Below are 12,426 nucleotides of genomic sequence, written 5' to 3'. Positions count from 1 at the left end.
TTGCCGATGTGGAGGGCCCTTTAAACATATAGCCTGATCCGCTTTTATCTCTAAAGTCCCAATTTTTCCTCTCCCCTGGGGGGCGACCTCTATTATATCTTCTCCTCCGAAAAAAAGGTTTTTTAGGATCTTTAGGGATGTTGGGAAAACCTCTCTTATCTCCTGCATGTTCCAGGATGTCTTCAAGTTTTTTACCGAAGAGAAGTTGGCCGTCACATGGGCTAGAACACAGTTTGTGTTTAGATGGCAAATCCCCCGGGCAACCTTTGAGCCAGAGGGCTCTTCTTGCCGCGTTGGACAAACCCGCGGCTCTAGCTGTTAGTCTTGCGGAATCCGCAGAAGAGTCTGCCAAAAAAGCTGCTGCTCCTTGTAGCAAAGAAATATTTGCAAGGATGTCAGTTCTGGGTACTTTGTTTTTCAGTTGATCTTCTACCTGATGTAGCCAGACCATTAGGGCACGGGCCGTACATGTTCCCGCAATCGCCGGCTTAAGGCCCCCCGCTGAGGCTTCCCAGATGTGTCTCAGGAAACTATCTGCTTTTTTTATCAAGCGGGTCTTTGAGAACACCTGAGTCCTTTAACGGAAGGGAAGATTTTTTTAAACATTTGGCTACTGCCCCGTCAATCTTAGGGATTTTCTCCCAGGACTCAGAGTCTTTATCCTCAAAAGGATATCTCCTTTTGGATGAAGAGGGCAAGGAACCCATTTTTTCGGGCTTTTTCCACTCTTTGTCAATTAATGCTTTTATTTTTGCATTAACTGGAAACGTGCGTTTCCTTTTCTCTTCTAGGCCACCAAACATGACATCTTCTAGTGACCTAGGTGTCTTCTCTTTAAGCCCCATTGCAGATCTAACTGCTTTGACCAGTTTATCTACGTCCTTAGTTGGGAAACATGGACGACCTCCTGAATCACTGTCCGAGGAGGAATCTGAAGACTGGACAGAGGCCGAGGAGGTAGAGGGAGACCGGGATGTTTTATGACTCCCCTGTCTCTGAGAGGCATCTGAGTCTGTGGACGCCTTACGGCTTCTTCTTGGTTCGCTAAGGGCCAATTTTAAGGAGTCTTATTTCAGCCTGTATTATGGCTTTTAGGCTAGTGGCAAAATTAGAGGTCTCTTGTATGGTTTTCGTAATGCAGTCAGCACAGAGATCCTTCTGCCACTGAACTGCAAGCGGGTTTCTACAAAGGGCACACTCTCGGTTCTTTGTTTTACCAACCGCTTTCCTGGACCCCTAGTGATCAAAACAAACAAAAATGGACCCTGTTACCATAAGGGTTACATTCACGTAGATCACTCACCACCACCGACAATCAAGGGTACCGATTTTGGAGGCTGGACAAATGCACGTGAAGCGTCCCTCCTGGACGCTGACGAATCCTGCCGGACAGAGCGACTGCTGTTCCTACCACTTGAGCGGCTGCTCTTGGTATGCTGGTGGCTCGGCATGGCATCTGGTGAGAGCTCCATTTGCTGCTCCTGTTGTCCTACTTCCATGGTGAAGTTTATGGACATGAGCGCGTCTTCTGTGGTCTAACCCCCTTTTATGGGGGGACCACTGCACTCCCCGCCTCCTTCGGTGCCCAAATTAACCCCCTCCCACTCTGCCGTGCCGCCGGAGTTCCCTTTCACCGGCCGGCGTTCTCATCATGGGCGCCGCCATCTTGGATCCGGCGCCCGCCCCCGACGTCACGCGGGCACGCCCATTCCCAGCGTGCCTTGCGCGTGACGTCAGGCGAGCGACCCGGAAGCGGCCACCGCACCTGGACGCCGGCAGAGGGGGGAGGGCGGCGTGGCAGCCATGGAAGGGAACACAGCCCTCTGACCATGCTGCTCAACGCCCGCTCGGACGCAGAGACCCGGAGGACCTGCGGACGGCGCTTCCAGACCCCCGAACCCGACGCACAGGCGCTGCCTGTTCTTCCACGCCGGGACGGGACCTGGGTAAGTGAACCGCCGTGTTCAGTAAGAGGGTCCCTGTCAGGACAGGAAACCCAACTGAAGCGAGGGAGAGGTACCGCCCTTTTATTTTCAGTAGGGTTTCCTGTCCTGGCTGGGCGGATCCCCTCGCTCAGGTGTGCAGTCATGGGGGAAGGGAAAAATGATGTTGAGAAGGCCAAAAATTCCTATTCAGCATCTGCATTCTCTAAGAACGCCATTGTAACAATCTTCATAGTGCCATGAAAATTTCTATGATCAATTCTTTACAGGATTGCTACAGGACCATTGACCAGATGTGCAAGCGCATATTCAGTGGCGTAGGAAGGGGGGTGCGGGCCGCCCCGGGTGGCACAATGCGGGGGGCGGGCATCTAGCCCTGCTGGCACAAGCATCTTTTCAGTCAGTGCAGGGCCAGGCAGTGCAGGCACATCGGGGTTAACAAGGCAGCCAGCGTGACATTGTTTGTGGGCGGAGAGTTCTCCTGCTCTGCTCTCCCGCCCGCCCCTCGCTGACTGCTGAACTTACATCAGGACAGGCAGATTCTGGGAGGAGCTCCTTGGCAAGCCTTGCCGCCCTGAGTGAGTGTGATGTATCCCTGTATTCTGACAGTCTGAGTGACCTGGGGCGGCCACAGCTGATATACTGTATATTATATACTTCAGCAGCCGCCCAGGTCCCCAGCACCTGTCCTGTATATGTATATACTGTATCTATACAGCCTGCATGACAGTATATATAATATATATACAGGACAAGTGCTGGGGGCCTGGGCGGCTGCTGATATATATACACTGCACAGTACCACTGCCCTGTATATATACACTGCACCGTACCACTGCCCTGTATATATACACTGCACAGTACCACTGCACCGTACCACTGCCCGGTATATACAGGGTGGAGCGCGGTAATTTGCTTTTTTGCACTGCATGCTGTGACGGCACTGTCGGTCGAAGAGAGGGGAGAGTGGGTGTGGCTTACAGTGGCTGATGGGAGATTTGTATTCCTCTGCCTTTCAGTTGCCATCATGCAGTGGACACGTGAGGAGAGGTCATTTTGTGTTGAAGCGTATTTTTCAAATGCCCACTCGATCATTGCAGTGCAGCGTGCTTTTCGTTTACAATTTGCTGTTCCTCCACGCGGACGTGTTCCTGGACGGCAATCAATTGTAAATTGGGTGAATGCATTCAGAACAGCAGGGAATGTGTCATGTGTACGAAGGGGACCTGAGAGAAGGATTACAACACCACAAAACATCGAGAGAGTTAGAGCAGCAGTACTGCAATCTCCGAAACGCTCTGCTCGGAAGCAATCATTTGCTCTTGGCATTTCAAGACGTTCTCTCCACCGGATTCTTCATGATGAACTGAATTTTCACCCGTATAAAATGTGCGTGGTCCAACATTTGTCAGCATGGGACTATTTGACACGGCGGACCTCTTGTGAAGACATGTTAGCAACGATACCCCGTGACGCAATTGTGTTTTTTTCTGATGAGGCACATTTTCACCTCAGTGGGTGTGTAAACAAACAAAATATGCGTTACTGGAGTGAAACAAACCCCAGAGAAGTTCACGAGAGACCTCTGCATTCGGACCGCGTCACTGTGTGGTGCGCCATATCACGAGTAGGCATCATTGGTCCTTACTTTTTTCAGGATAATGGTCGTGCCATAACTGAACTCCGAACGGTACTTGTCTATGATACAGGATTATTTTCAGCCGGCTCTTGAGGCAATGGAACTAGAGGATACATGGTTCCAACAGGATGGTGCCACTGCACACACAGCGAGGGTTACCATGAATTGTTTGAGGCAAATGTTTCCTGGACGGCTTATCTCTTTGAGGGGAGATGTGAACTGGCCAGCACGCTCACCAGATTTAGCCCCATGCGATTTTTTCCTTTGGGGTTACCTGAAGTCTAAGGTGTATATCAACCGTCCCAACACCTTGGAAGACCTAAGGAACAATATTGAAGCTGAAATTGGCAGAATACCAGTGGACATACATACATACATACATACATACATACATACTCCACAGTACCACTGCCCTGTATATATATATATACACTCCACAGTACCACTGCCCTGTATATATATACTCCACAGTACCACTGCCCTGTATATATACACTGTAGAATTTGCAATAGCTATCACTCATGTAAGAAGTGAAATCTGGCATTGTACTATACCTAGATTTCTCTGCCGTATCTGGGCATCATGAATCGTGGTATGTGTTAAAGGGTAGGGGGGGGGACCCAGAGACTCTTGTCCGGGGCCCTCAAAAACCTGGAGCCGGCCCTGGGGGTGGGTCACCGGGCTGCGGCCGGCGCTGCAGCTGTTTAACGCTATTGACGTGTGGGCCCGCGCGTCAATAGTTAACAGCCGCCAGCCAATCTGAGGCTGGCAGCTGACGTCACTCCCAGTGTGCATGTCGCCGGCGTCTGACATTGTCAGTCGCCGGCGAGTGCACGTTTCAGCTGCGTGGAGAGAGCAGGAGCGCGGTCAGGTAAGCAGAACTTGTTTTTTTTGCAGTCCCGATCATGTGATGGTAACATTCACCGGCGAAACAATTAAAGTTCTACATCGGAGGTCTTATTCCTGCTGGGGGGAGGGGGGGGTGGCGCCAAGCTCGGGACCAGCCCCCGGCGGCAAAAGCTCTAGCTACGCCTCTGCGCATATTGGATAACTAACCAGCCCACAGCAAAGGACATAATTCATCAATAGAAGAAACGATACCAGATCATTAACTTATAAAAATAGCTTTAGAAGATCATATTGCATTGTTGGGATGTGAGGGACGAGGGAGACTTTGTTTTGGATTTATTAATTCAGGCCAGGGCCGGACTGGCCATCTGGCAAATGCCAGAAGGGCCACTCTGGTTGTGGGCCACCTTGTCTGCTTCATTGCTAACAGAATCTGTGTTCTCATAACATAGTAACATAGTTAGTAAGGCCGAAAAAAGACATTTGTCCATCCAGTTCAGCCTATATTCCATCATAATAAATCCCCAGATCTACGTCCTTCTACAGAACCTAATTGTATGATACAATATTGTTCTGCTCCAGGAAGACATCCAGGTCTCTCTTGAACCCCTCGACTGAGTTCGCCATCACCACCTCCTCAGGCAAGCAATTCCAGATTCTCACTGCCCTAACAGTAAAGAATCCTCTTCTATGTTGGTGGAAAAACCTTTTCTCCTCCAGACGCAAAGAATGCCCCCTTGTGCCCGTCACCTTCCTTGGTATAAACAGATCCTCAGCGAGATATTTGTATTGTCCCCTTATATACTTATACATGCTTATTAGATCGCCCCTCAGTCGTCTTTTTTCTAGACTAAATAATCCTAATTTCGCTAATCTATCTGGGTATTGTAGTTCTCCCATCCCCTTTATTAATTTTGTTGCCCTCCTTTGTACTCTCTCTAGTTCCATTATATCCTTCCTGAGCACCGGTGCCCAAAACTGGACACAGTACTCCATGTGCGGTCTAACTAGGGATTTGTACAGAGGCAGTATAATGCTCTCATCATGTGTATCCAGACCTCTTTTAATGCACCCCATGATCCTGTTTGCCTTGGCAGCTGCTGCCTGGCACTGGCTGCTCCAGGTAAGTTTATCATTAACTAGGATCCCCAAGTCCTTCTCCCTGTCAGATTTACCCAGTGGTTTCCCGTTCAGTGTGTAATGGTGATATTGATTCCCTCTTCCCATGTGTATAACCTTACATTTATCATTGTTAAACCTCATCTGCCACCTTTCAGCCCAAGTTTCCAACTTATCCAGATCCATCTGTAGCAGAATACTATCTTCTCTTGTATTAACTGCTTTACATAGTTTTGTATCATCTGCAAATATCGATATTTTACTGTGTAAACCTTCTACCAGATCATTAATGAATATGTTGAAGAGAACAGGTCCCAATACTGACCCCTGCGGTACCCCACTGGTCACAGCGACCCAGTTAGAGACTATACCATTTATAACCACCCTCTGCTTTCTATCACTAAGCCAGTTACTAACCCATTTACACACAATTTCCCCCAGACCAAGCATTCTCATTTTGTGTACCAACCTCTTGTGCGGCACGGTATCAAACGCTTTGGAAAAATCGAGATATACCACGTCCAATGACTCACCGTGGTCCAGCCTATAGCTTACCTCTTCATAAAAACTGATTAGATTGGTTTGACAGGAGCGATTTCTCATAAACCCATGCTGATATGGAGTTAAACAGTTATTCTCATTGAGATAATCCAGAACAACATCCCTCAGAAACCCTTCAAATATTTTACCAACAATAGAGGTTAGACTTACTGGCCTATAATTTCCAGGTTCACTTTTAGAGCCCTTTTTGAATATTGGCACCACATTTGCTATGCGCCAATCCTGCGGAACAGACCCTGTCGCTATAGAGTCCCTAAAAATAAGAAATAATGGTTTAACATAGTAACATAGTTAGTAAGGCCGAAAAAAGACATTTGTCCATCCAGTTCAGCCTATATTCCATCATAATAAATACCCAGATCTACGTCCTTCTACAGAACCTAATAATTGATAGTAACATAGTTAGTAAGGCCGAAAAGGTCTTAGTAAGGTCTATTACATTAATTAGTTCTCTTAGTACTCGTGGGTGTATGCCATCAAGACAACAATACTGTTAAGAGTTGTGATGGAGGTATCATTAGCAATATCGGTCTTGTAGTAAATATTGCTTTCCTCCATGAAGGGTAATATTAGTAATTTATCCAATCTGGTGCTTGGGGATGAGAACAGCATGGGCCTGTCTGATTTCAAATGCCAGGGCTGAATTTCATTCCCAGTCTGCACCCGATTCAGGCCCAATATATTATCCAGAGATCTCCTCCTGCTCCTGGAACTGTGCCCCCCCCCCATCTATAACACTGGGAGCATCACTGTCCCACCACTTTATAGACTGCGCAAGCGCAAACGCCTGTGCAGTCTGGACCGCACAGTGATGCAGCCCAGAGGAGATCGGCATCTCCAACGGAGAAGGGATGTGCCAGGAGGGCGAGTATGCTGTGTGTACACACACACACACACACACGTGTCTCCGTTGCACCGCTGCGTGCCGCTGTCTTCTCTGCCTGTGACAATCAGGCCAGAGGGCGCAATGACGCGATTAGTGCGTGCTGGCGCTGCCCTCTGACTGAACAGTCAGAGAGAGCACCCAGAAGGAGCGGCGTGCTGCGGTGGAATGTGGGACAGGTGAATATAGCAAGTGCTGGAGGCCTGAGCCAGCAGCGATACCGGTACCTTACCGGTGTCCCCGCCTGCTCAGGCCCCCAGCGACAATAGGAGAGTCATTTTCAGCATGGGGTGCAGGATGGGAGCAGCACATGACAGGATGAGGGCTCAGGAAGAGAGTAGCACTAATGCTTTAGTGACGTCCCAGAGTCTAGGCTTACGTACTAAAAGTTCTTTTAGACCTCCCAGGGGATCCCATGCTGTAGAAACATTAATAGCCTTCATTGAACAAGCATTTACTAAACTTCGTCAAGCCATTGAAACACGTAAACTATATTTTGCTCCCAACATCAATGCACTGGATTTCCAGGCTCTACAATCCTTACATCATGATAAAGAGATCATTATAAAGCCAGTTGACAAAGGTAGGGCAATTGTAGTTATGAATAAGTCGGATTACCTTATCGAAGTCAATCATCAACTCAATGACAGTTCTATCTATACACCTCTTCCCACAGATCCCACTTCCTTGATTCAAAACCTTATTAGGGACACTCTTGCCTTATATGTTGACAGAGGAGTGATTGATGATAAGACCCTTGCTTAAAAAAGAATCCCATTACACCAGTATTTTATATGCTACGGAAGGTTCATAAAAACCTCGAACACCCCCCCCCCCAGTCGCCCCGTCGTGGCCTCCACGGAGTCAATTCTTTCTCCTTTAGCTATTTTTTGGGAGAAAATTCTCACCCCCCTCGTACGCAAGATACCTTCCTTGTTACTCGATACAGGTGACTTTCTTAATGAATTACAAAAATTAGAATCCATCCCGAGTGATTCCCTATTAGTCTCTCTCGATGTTAAAGATCTGTACACATCAATTCCCCATTCTCAAGGCATCTCTAGTGTACAACGTCTGCTTACTAAGTAACTAATCCTGACATCAGACCTTTGTCTAGACCTACTAACCGTAGTATTCACCAAGAACTTCTTCATGTTTGAAGATCACTTCTTTCAGACCAAGGGCACTGCGATGGGCTCAAATGTAGCCCCACCATACGCAAATAGCTTTATGGCCCTCTTCGAAGAAGTTGTTTAGACCAATTCACCATTTCAGGCCCACTTTCCACTTTGGAAACACTACATCGATGATGTGTTTTGTATATGGACAGGATCTCCTGTTACATTGGACTCCTTTCACGATCTCAATATGGCATGGCCTGACCTCACCTTTACTATCACTAGTAGTATACGACAGGTAAACTTTTTAGACACCATGGTCATGAAAGATGATTCAGGAACACTTTTGACAGACTTATACACTAAACCTACTGACAAAAACAGCCTTCTACATTTTCATTGCGCCCATCCCTTAACTACTAGGAAATCCATCCCTCGGTCCCAGTTTAAACGAGTTCAAAGGATAGTGACAGAACCTACCTTGATCAGGACCCGTACTGATGAAATGTATAACAAATTCAAAGAACGAGGCTACCCTTCCAATTTACTATCTGAGTCTCTTAACCCCTCATCGACTCCTTGCTCTCCCATTAGTAAAAGGATTCCGTTCGTTGATGTTTACCATCCTTATGTGCATATTTTACACCATACCATTAGGCGACATTGGAATTTGCTCTACACTGCACATCCCAATATCCCTGAATTTCAGAAACATTTTCTTCCGTGTTACAAGCGTCCCCCCAATATTCGGGACTCTCTAGTTAAAGCTCTCAGTAAACACAAATACGGCACGCACCCTTGTTTACACTGAAACCAGTGCAATAACAGGTGACGCTTTCCTACACCCCCACTCGGGTAAGAAATATAAAATAAGGAACTTCTCAACCTGCGACACCTCATCCGTCATCTACTTAATCAAATGTCCATGCGGCCTCTATATTAGTGAAACCACCCAGTCCATCAGGGACCACATCAACAAACAAGTCCACCATTCGTTGTAAGAACATGCTGCTACCCCTCCCATACCACTTCATCACACAGGGGGCATAGCATCTCAACTCAAATTCCAAGTGATTGATTTTATCCCTATTCCACGACGGGTGGGGGGGGGGGGGGTCAATAGAATCCACCTACTCAAGAAAATGGGAAGCCTTTTGGATCCATGAATTACAGACCTTGGCACCGAGAAGCTTAAATAGGGAGTATGACCCACTAGCCTTTATTTACCGATACGTTTTTCATCCTCACAGGGGCTCCTGTTTTCTTATATGATAAGCGATCCTTTACCAACTGGTTTGATCTTATACTATACTGGGCTCTAAGCATAGGAGCATTCACCTTGGTCACAAGGATGTACATATGTTGGCTGTTAATCTCTGTTATGCAATATGGGATATTAATCTATTGATTTCTCTTTACAGAGTTGCCTATATTGATGCCTTCTTGCAAGTCACCTCCCGGTCCTTCCCTCCCCTTGGACTCATCTCCTCCCCCTCCCACTTTACCCGACTCTTAATTATATATACTGCCACATATTCCATATCAATATATCTCTTCTGTTAGTACTCCCACACCTTCATCACCTTATACTTCATAGTTCTTATGTACCAATATTCTTATAACTATCTATTTACGTAGCGCCATTGTGCTCTTTAATCACCATGACTACCTTAACACATTCTGCTGTTCCGGAAGTAAGCATCACAATCTGTGACACTTCCGGTTACGACACGGCCCTCACTGGTGGCCACTATATCCATTTGCTACCGGCATTACCGCACACAACATGGAGGTTAGAAGCACACTCTGCGATTCCGGAAGTATGCGTCACACATGATGCACTTCCTGTCTCGGCTCGCTCCTTAGTCCCGCCCCTTATTAATTTAAGCGCTCTCCTGGGTTACACACACACACCATCTAACCAGCGGCGGACAACGTGTTAGACGTGCAACTCTCCCTACAACACCTGGGTAAGCATTTACGGTCATATCATTTGACCCATTCGCTCCTATTTACCTCTATTTTAGGTGGGCTCCTTTAGTACCTCGTGTCTCTATACTAGGTTGCAGCTGCCGGGTGAGCTACATGACCTATAGCATTTTTCTCACCTCCTCATACTATCTGTGCACTATATGGCACTTCTTGCTTATTTTACTAGCCACTCTCTTACCTATCACCAAGGAGCTCAAGATTATTCTAATATACTGAATCTTATAGATGCTTCTTAAAGACATACTTCCTCTCAGTTATCCACGACAAGCTACTTACTATAGGTAAGACAGTGCCGTGCTTTGGATATACCCCTTTATCATCCGATTATCACAAGTCCCCTTTCTATATACACCATTATAGTCTCTGCAATGACAAGACGGAGTATCTTCATTGCCCATCCTGAACACAGATTCCTATCTGGTTAGTACACTGTATGTATGTATGTATGTATGTATGTATGTATGTATGTATGTAAAAAAAAAAAATTTCTATTTGTCTCTCATCACATTATCTAATTATTCATTTATCCATTGTTCATCCTATAGGGAGACCTTTCTCCCTTATACCTACACAGGGTGAGCCCACATATATGTTGCTCCCTCTGTTGAGATACAGAGACATCTTCCTCCTTACAACATAAGAGCAGTCGGGTATGCATTCCATTCCTTCCCCATTTTTTCCTTCCATCACTATGCACCTTTGTTGATTTGTAGTGTTTTAGATTTAATTTCCTTTTTGGTAATATTCTTCTCAATTGTTTTTTACTTTGATTATATTTTTGTTTACTATTTTTCTGTATTGATAGGTCTGATGCAGTTTACTGAAGAAGGTCGTGTTGAGCCCGAAACGTTTATTTTTCTGGACTGCAATAAAATTTCACTTTCAAAGCATCCTATACATACCAGTTGAGTGCCAATTTATTATATTACAGGCCTGAACTATTGACTTTTGTAGAGTAGCCATCCCTTTGACTTATATGCACAAATATGTATAATGCAACAGTGCTGCTCAGAGACCCAATATGTTTAAAGTCTAGAAAATCTACACAAATGTAGCTTGAAAAGGCACTGCCATTGGTTGTTCTGATGCCTGCAGTAAAAAAAAAAAAAAAAAAAAAACAAACTTGATTATAGATTTTTAGTTAGGAAACATTCCTGTGTGGCACCCCAGTATTGCTGCCTTCATCTCGGGGAGGGTAGTGCTATGCCTGGATATAAGGGAGATTGCCTTTGGCAGGTAATCACACACCTCCACCTTCCAAATCCAGGCCAGGAGGGGGAGCTTCCCTGGATAAAGATCCTGGTTTGGAGGAGCTAGACAGTTGGTCCCAGGAGACGAGTGAATGCAGTTTAGTCTGTATGGAGTGTGAGCAAGGACAGACAAGAAGGGAGCAGAGGTGAGACAGGACTCAAGGAGGCTACGAGTAGGCCTCCAAGGAGTCAGTGCGCAGAAACCAGGTACCGGGAAACCGAGGCTTTTGCGGAGTACTAAGGCCTAGAGCAGAACCGGAGGGCATAGGATTACATGGACTTTGCCCATATTCACCTGTGGTACAGCAGCACCTTGAAGCCGGAGTCAACGTGAAAAGATCCCAGTAGGCACGGCTCAAGTTGCCTGCCATACAGGTACCTGTCCCAGGACAGGGGGAACGAATTAGGACTGCTGGGAACACTTTGCGCTTGATGTAACAGGTTCCTGCTGCCACTGAGTGGAAGGCCCCCAACCTGACTTGCCAAGGAGATTCACTTGTCTCTGGCCTGCCTGGACTCCTAATGCACCTGTTACCAGTGCCCTGGACTGTGGCCTGCCATCTGCAGTAAACCAGGTAAAGACTTACAGCTTGTCTCCTCCATTTGTTTACCAGCTATACCATTTACACCCTACGACCCCTGGGGACTCTGCTTCACCTGTGGGAAGTGTAACATCTATGCTGCTGCAACATCCCCCAGGGGACCCCTTGAATGCAGCGTCGGTGCAACTACTGACTGAACTCCACAGGTGGCATCACGACAAACTTGGAACATTTTCCCCTTTAACGTTGAGGCCCAGGGCTATGGACCGGGTCGCAGCCACTGACATCCCTGTGCAACTGGACCGGGTACCCCACTGCCCTGTGGGCGACTCATCTGCAGTTCTCACAATAATTGTATGTGGTAAAAGGATATTAAAACCCATTATCTATTCCTTGCAGAGTTGCCCCAGGATAGAAGCAAAGCTAAGAAACCAACCAACAGAAAAGAGAACATATGAACAAAGATACACCCAGTAAAGATAAGCAACAATGGGAGAAAATAAAAAACACCACAGGTCCATCCAGTTCAG

At 46.7% G+C, this 12,426-nt stretch overlaps 1 long non-coding RNA gene across 1 annotated transcript; it reads left to right on the top strand.

Moving 5' to 3' along the window:
* The first annotated feature begins 2,467 nt into the window (after positions 1 to 2,467).
* On the top strand, positions 2,468 to 11,001 carry LOC138658400 (uncharacterized). The gene is made up of 2 exons (XR_011317488.1): positions 2,468 to 2,521; positions 10,910 to 11,001. It is a non-coding gene; the product is annotated as an uncharacterized lncRNA (long non-coding RNA).
* Positions 11,002 to 12,426: the final 1,425 nt, after the last annotated feature.

The sequence above is a fragment of the Ranitomeya imitator genome, chromosome 1 (assembly GCF_032444005.1).
Source record: "Ranitomeya imitator isolate aRanImi1 chromosome 1, aRanImi1.pri, whole genome shotgun sequence".
NCBI classification, from domain to species: Eukaryota; Metazoa; Chordata; class Amphibia; order Anura; family Dendrobatidae; genus Ranitomeya; species Ranitomeya imitator.
Note: the sequence above shows the minus strand (reverse complement) of the source record. Positions and strands in the feature narration are given on the sequence as shown.